Source organism: Octodon degus, unplaced genomic scaffold (assembly GCF_000260255.1).
Source record: "Octodon degus isolate 3935 unplaced genomic scaffold, OctDeg1.0 scaffold00042, whole genome shotgun sequence".
Lineage (NCBI taxonomy): Eukaryota > Metazoa > Chordata > Mammalia > Rodentia > Octodontidae > Octodon > Octodon degus.
In genome coordinates this window covers 2,893,086-2,900,548 of record NW_004524618.1, presented here as the reverse complement: position 1 = coordinate 2,900,548, position 7,463 = coordinate 2,893,086, and the positions used below count along the sequence as shown (strand labels likewise).

Here is a 7,463-nt window from a genome sequence, read left to right as displayed (position 1 = left end):
TTTTTTGGGTACTGGAGATCAAACTCACAACCTTGGGTTTGCCAGGCAGGCGCTTAGGCAGCTGAGCTATCTCCCTGGCCCTGACTCCCTTTTTTAAAAGCTAAAAACATACATATTTTTTAAGTTGGATATGGTAACACACACCATGAGTTCCAAGTCAACCTGAGTTACATAGTGAATGCAAGACCAGCCTAAGGCCAGGTGTGGTGGTGCACACCTGTAATCCCAGCACTCAGGAGGCTGAGGCAGGAGGATCTCCATAAGTTTGAGGCCAGCCTGGGCTACATAGTGAACTCAAGGCCTGGCTGAACTGCATAGTGAGATTCTGTCTCAAAAAAAAAAGTATTTTTTTAAACTATAGTGAAATGTATATAACATAAAATTTGTCTCCTTGGCCATTTAGAGATGTCATCCTGGTATTAGCTAACACGCCCAGCGTTGTGCAGCCGTGACCACTATTTCATCACCTTAAACAGAAACTCAGAACAATTACGCAATAACTCCCGGCTCCCTCAGCTTCCTTCTTCCTCTGTCTTTGGTCTACTTCTGGTCCTAGAAGTGTGCTCCTGTAGCTATTTCACGTAAGGGAAGTGGAACCCTACAGTACCTATCCTTCCGAACCTAGCTTTTTTGCTTTTGTTTTCAAGGTCCATTAAAGCTGCAGCATGTGTCAAAACTTATTGCTTTTTGTCACCCATTTTGTTACATGTCAGCACTTCATTTCTTTTTGTTTTTGTTTTTTGAGTCCGGGACTCACTATGTAGTGCAGGCTGTCCTTGAGCTCATTTATGTAGCCCCTGCTGGCCTCAAACTCATAGCGATCCTCCTGTCTCAGCCTCCTGAGTGCTGGGATTTCATTTATGACTGAAAAATAGTGCATTGCATGTATACACCATATTTTGTCCATTTATGATAGACACTTCAGTTGTTTTGCATTTTTTTTTTAAGGAAGGAAAGGTTTATTCGGCTCACAGTTTGTGGAGGTTTCAGTCCACACTCAGCTGGCTCCAAGGCAGGGTGGCACATGACAGAGGGCAGCAGTTCATGGAAAACAGCAAAAGCATGAGAGCACAATGGGAGGAGCAGCCTCCACATTTTTTTTTTTTTAAAGTAGTTCTGGGACTGGAACACAAGGGTGTTCTAACCACTGAGTTATAACCCTCCGCTTTCTATAAATTTTAAGTTTTGAAACAAGGTCTTGCTAAATTGCCTGGAACAGCCCTGAGCTTGCAATCCTCTTGCCTCACCCCACCAAGAACACAGAATTAGGAGCCCGGCTGTTTCCACCATTGGGCTAACGTGAACATCAGCCTGAACACTGGCTACAAGTATCTGTTGGAGTCTTTGTTGTCAATTCTTTTTGGATATCTTCCTAGCAACGGGATAGGGAGTCATATGATAATTTTATGTTTAACTTTTTCAGAACTGTGCCGATGTGTTAATGTCTTATCTCCTGTGGTTTATGTAACTTTACATTCCTGCCAGTAGAGCCCAGGGGGTTGTCTCTCCACAGCCACCAGCACTTGGGTGTGCATTTTCCTCTTTTGGAGCTGGGGCTACAACCCTGAGTGCGTCATGGTCTCTCTCTGTATGATTCTGATTCTTTTTCTCCCCAAGGATCCGTCTCTGCTGAGACTCTCGCAAGTGCCTGACTCCTAGACAGGTTCTCTGCAATTCCAGTGTGAGACAAGAGTCGGGATCAACTTGAATCTCCAGCGCCTACCACCTGACAGGTGTTCAAGAAATAAAATGATTGCACGGAAGGCGGCAGGTCATGTGTAACTCGCAGTGACAGCCCTGTGGAAGCTGCCAGCAGGTGTCTGAGATTTGTGCCTGATACAAAGAATTACTTTTCCTGCTGTGAGGGAAGTGGTTGATGGGTTGCATTAAACACTGAGTCTGGGGCTGGGGTGTTGCTCAGTGGTGGAGCGAACCTGCGTGGGTGAGGCCCTGGTTTGATCCCAGCACTAAAAACAGCCAGACAAAACCCTGCCTCTGCCTCCTGCCACGTGTTTGCTCTGGCCCCTTGAGCGTCTCCCCACTGCACTCCAGCACTCGGCCAGCTCTGGCCTGGCCTCCTCCCAGGACCATTTCCCATGTGCTTCCTCTCTCTAGGCTTCCGGTTATTCCAGCGTGTGAGCCCTGTGCCTGCAGTAGGGCCTTTGTACCTGCAGCTCTGCTTTACAGGAGCCCCCCACTTCTCCAGAGCTACACCTTACACACTTTGTGGCCTTAGTCCTTCTCCTTCTTCTGTTCTCAGCTGAGATTCCTCAGGAAAATGGCTCTCGACCCTCTACCTACTCTTACTCTGTTTCCCCCTTGTAATATTTTTTTCTTTTTCTGAATAGAAAAATGAAGGAAAATAACTATTTGTATGTTTGGAATTCCCTTTCTAAATGGCAAGCTCAAGGGCTGGCCAAATAGCTCGGGGGATTAAAATGCCTGAGTAGGCAGAGCAGTGGCTGGGGTTCACTCCCTGGCGTGCTGAGCCGGCCGGCCCCGGGGCACACTGAGAAGGTGAGACTGGGTGTGGCGGTGTGCACCTGTAATCCCAGGTCTTGGGAGGCTGAACACAGATGGATCACTACGAGTCCGATCTACATAGAGAGACCCTATAGACCCTATGCTAAATACGAAAACAAAACCAAACAAACAAACAAAAACTCTATCAGGCAGAAACTTATGTCTATATTGATGAGAGTTAGGCACATGGTTGACACTTAGATCAGCCACATCTTGTTGCTGGCCTGTGTACCTTACACATGCAGTTTAAAAGAAAAGACATCGACTTGATTCATGGTTACAGAGGTCCCAGTCCATGGGCAGCTGGCTCCAGGGCAGGAATGGTGTGGTGAAAGGCCTGGCACAGGGAAGCTGTATGCATCCGGGGCATCCGTGAAGAAGACAGCACAGGAAGAGAGTTAGAGAAAAAGGGGCCAGGGATGAAGAAGAAGAAGGGGGGCACCAGCGGAGACAGCTCAGCAGCATAAGTACCTGCCTGGCAAGTACAGTGTCCTGAGTTCAATCCCCAGTACAGATAAGACAAAACAAAAACAAAAATTCCAAAACAAAGAACTCTATCCAGGAAAGAGGAAGGGGCCCAGTCACCTCCAGTGACCCACCTTCTCCACCTAGGCCCCACCTTCCCATTCTACAGCTTGCTATTTTCTTTTTGTGTCTCTTTCTAAAAACTTCTTTTCGATATAGGGTCTTGCTGCGCAGTTTGGACTCATAGTGACCCCCCCCAGTGCTGGGATTACAGGCATGTGCCACCACGCCCAGTTTCAGGCTGGCATGGCATGTGGTAAGGAACTGGGCACTGGACCCCGGACCTCACCCTTGCTGGGCAGGAGCTTAGACTGAGCGACCTATCTTCCCAGCCCTGGACTGCTGTTTTCATTTAAGAATGTAATTTGACCCCAGTAATCCACCAAGCAGAGCTTAGTGGTACATTCCTATAATCCCAGATACTCTGGAGGTTGAGGGAGAACTACAAGATCAAGGTCAGTCTGAGCAACTTATACTCTAATGCAAAATAAATGCAAAGGGTTGAGGTTGTAGCTCAGCAGTAAAACATCCCTGGGTTTGATCTTTAGTATAGAAAAAAATCTAATTTTGATCTATATCTATATTTACATGTCTCTATACAGAGTCTGCCAGTACATGTACACACATTTCAGCAGAAGAAAAATAGTATGCTTTCTCAACAGATGGTGTTACCCTCACATGGGGACCTTAAAGGATGTTGTATATTGCAGAAAACCCACTCTACTGTTGACTCTTAGAAAAGACATTGAAAACGCATATGGCATTCTCCGTGGGCCAAGATCCTGCAAGCAGCAAATGGCGGTACTGACCAATGGGTGCTAATGACCAACCCTGTGAGCGCCTCTCATAATTGCAGAGGCCGAGCTAACCTGTATTATTCTAATGGTGTCTAAATTTATTTTTTGATTAATTGATTTTTCTTTTTCTTTTTTTTCTTTTTTTTTTTTTTTTGCGGAACGGGGATTGAGCTCAGGCCCTTCCACTTGCCAGGGAAGCACTTATTCCACTGAACCATTTCCCCGGTCCTGATTTTTCTTTTTGAGACAGGGTCTTACTATGCAGTTCGGGCTGGCCTTGTGATCACTTTTGTAGCCCCAAGGCCATTTTTTGTTTTGTTTTTTTTTAATTTTTGGCGGAACCGGAGATTGAACTCAGCCCCTTGCGCTTGCCAGGGAAGCGCTTATTCTACTGAGCCATCCCCCCCATACCCCTCACCCCAGGCTGGTCTTGAACTCACAGAGATTATCCTGACCCAACCTCTTGAGTGCTGGGATTACAGGAGTGCACCACCACGCCCAGTTCTGGGGCAGCATGGTGGGTACCCACATCCAGGGGCTGAGACAGCTCACTGCCTGGATCTGGGCCAAGACCACACTGCATGTGGGGCTGGGGATTGAACTTGGGTTCTTGTGCTTACAGGTAGGTGCTTATGCCTCTGAGCTATCTCTCCAGGCCCCTCACTAAATTTAATATTAAAATATTTATAAAGTGCCGGAGAGATAGCTGAGTGGACTAAGTGCTTGCTTAGGCAAGCGAGGGACTGGGGTTTGAACCTGGCACCACATTGCCACACCGGCCCTGCTCCTGGGTGAGCTGAGTTGGCCACTGAGTCCAGGCGTGGTGGCACATACTTGTAATCCCAGTGCCGAGAGACTGATGACAGGTTTATCACTATGAGTCCGAGCTGCATAGTGAGACCCTGCACCAGATACACAGAAAATAAAATATTTATACAAGTTTTTTCTGAACTGTGTATATTTTTTTTGGTGATCTCTATGTCTATATATTTATATTTATCTATATTTATATCTCTATCTTTCTATGCTGATATAGATCAAGGTCATTTTTATTTGCAATACTGGGGGACTTTGCACTAAACTACATCCCCAAAGTGATGTTTTTCTTTGATTTTTTAAAAATTTTTATTTTAGGGAAGGGTCTACAGGGTGTTCAGGGTCTATTAGATCGGACTCTTAGTGACCCGCCTGTTTACAGCCTCCCAAGAGCTGGGATTACAGGTGCACGCCACCACACCCAGTCTCAGTTGCCTTCTCAGTGTGCCTCGAGGGTGGGGCTGGCATGGCGGGGCTGGGGATTGAACAAACCTGACAGTGGCCATCTTTCCCACATGAACATGACCATGGCCATCTTTTCCAGAATTGAGTAATGAATTAAGTGTGAACTGAAATGCCACTGCACCTGATTCATCTACAGAGGGGCTTATAGGGGTGTGAGCAATGATGCCTGGTGGGTAGAATGAGTCCCTGGGGGGCACGGCCTGGAGGGCACAAAGCCCTCCTCTTCCCTTGATTCCCTCCAGCTTCTGGCTTGTTGCTTCCTGCCTGCCCTACCATGAACCATTTCTTCTCCTCTGCAATGCCCCTCGGCCCATCTACCTTGCCTTGGAGCCAGATGACTGGACTGAAACTACAAACCATGAGCTAAATAAACCTTTCCTCCTTTAACTTTGGGTGTTGGGTGTTTTGTTTCAGCAATGAGAAAAATAACTAAGACACCTGGCTCATCTGGTTTTTAAAATTATTATTTTTTCATTATTTTGGGGCAAAGTTCCCTATTATAAAAAGAATTGATGGGAAAATATAGAGAAAATGTCTGAAGTCTTTTACTGAGAGAAAACTATTGTCAACATACCCAGTCACCCATTTCCTCCTACTTTTTTTTTTTTTTTTTTTTTTTTGCGGAACCAGGGATTGAACTCAGGCCCTTGGGTTTGCCAGGGAAGCGCATATTCCAGAGCCATCTCCCCGGCCTTCCTCCTACTCTTGTGTACTATTTTTGTTGTTGTTGTTGTTGTTGTTGAGTTTGAGCTCACAATGCATGTGTTGTGCGTAAATGCAATCAGTGCCAGTCTAAGGAAAAAAAAAAACCAAAAACCTTTTAACAATGTACTCGGGTGGGCCGGGGAGATAGCACTGCTGTCTGCCTCCCTGGCCAGCGTAAGGACCAGCAGATACCCAGCACGCATGCGATGTCGTCTGGCTAGCTACCGAAACCACGTGTGGTGGTGCACGCTTGTAATCCCAGCGCTGGGGAGGCTGAAACAGGAGCATCCCTTGGAGTCCAAGCTGTGTAGTGAGACCATGAACCAAATAAACTAATAAAAGATTAATTTTTTACATGCACCTTAGTTTAAGCTAACTCCCACCTCTTCTAATCTTTTGCCCCCATACCCTGAAAAATGTAGTCAGTTGGGAGGTCCAAGGCCCATCCCAGCGGACCTGAACTGAGGTGGCCCAGAACACAGGAGGTGGGAGAAACCCTGGAGGGCAGCATGAGTAAAGGAGGGACCCTGAGGTGTATACTGACTGCGCACTACGAATCCGAATCCTTTGAGGAGGATGTGGAGAACTTTCCCTCTCTCCCCTTCCTCTCTTCCTCCTCCCTGCTCCTCTTTGTTTTTTTAAATTTTATTTATTTGTGTGTGTGTGTGTGTGTGTGTGTGTGTGGCCAGCTCAGCCCACCAGGGGGCGGGGCTGGCTGGCTTGTGGTGCTGGGGGATCGAACCGTGGTCCCTGTGCTTTGCTGAACTTGTTCCAAGTAGGTGCTTTAGACCACTGAGCCATCTCACCAGCCCCCCTGCTCCTCTTTGGAGACAGGCTCTCACTCCGCTGCCCAGCCTGGCCGGAACCCCCGCCTCACGCTCCACAGCAGGTCTGGTGGGGGCCAGGGTGCACGGCAGCCAGTACGAGGGGCAAGCTGCGCCGCACTCTGCTCCAGCGGCGCCACAAACGTTTGGCTCGTCTTGGCCCACGTCCTCTAAGCGAGTCACAGTTAAGTCCACCGGGCGCGGGAGGAGAAAGATTCTCAGGAGCGCGGAGAAGAGCCGGGCACGCTGCTCACAGCGAAGACACGACGTCAGGCAGAACAGGGCCGGGCCGAGGGAGCTTGGGGCGGCTGATCCGCGTTCCGGGGGAACTTGGGCGCCCTCCGAGCTGCCCGGCGCGGGAGCCACTGGCCTGCCTGAGGGAGGCGGCGTCGGCTCCACACTTCCTGCGACGCAGTGCTCGCTGGTGCGGACCTACAGGACCGCGCGGCGCGGCCGACCGCTCGTCAACACGGTGCGCGGCCGGCGGGCACGGAGGAACCGGGCCGCGAACCCACGTCCACACGCTCCGCAGCCCGTGCTGTTAGCCAACAAGGCGTTCCCGGAGATGCAGGTCGGCAACAAGCCTCACTCCACACCTCCGCCAGAGCCAGTATTCTGTGGTCCGACCAACTTCGAGCCTGCGTGGGGGGCAGAGGCCAGGGTCGGGAAGGTCGCCTCTCACGAGTCGCAGCACAGGAGGGGCGTCGTCCGCCCGCCCGGCTCCGCGCCTCAGCCGAGGGACGCAGGAGCTAGCGGGCTTCTCGCGCGTGCGCGCGACGGGGGCGGGGGCGGGGCGGGGCGGGGCGCG

General features: G+C 49.6%; 1 protein-coding gene across 3 annotated transcripts in view; it reads left to right on the top strand.

Moving 5' to 3' along the window:
- The window catches only part of Nt5c2 (5'-nucleotidase, cytosolic II), a 128,517-nt gene that overhangs the window by 11,210 nt on the left and 109,844 nt on the right, over positions 1–7,463 (top strand). For 2 of the 3 annotated variants that reach the window (XM_023715522.1, XM_023715519.1), the window contains exon 1: positions 6,728–7,226. The exons of the other annotated variant lie outside the window; for it this stretch is intronic. The gene's annotated coding sequence lies outside the window, so the exon portion shown is untranslated. Of the gene's footprint in view, positions 1–6,727; positions 7,227–7,463 lie in introns of those variants that run through there. 3 annotated transcript variants of the gene reach the window in all.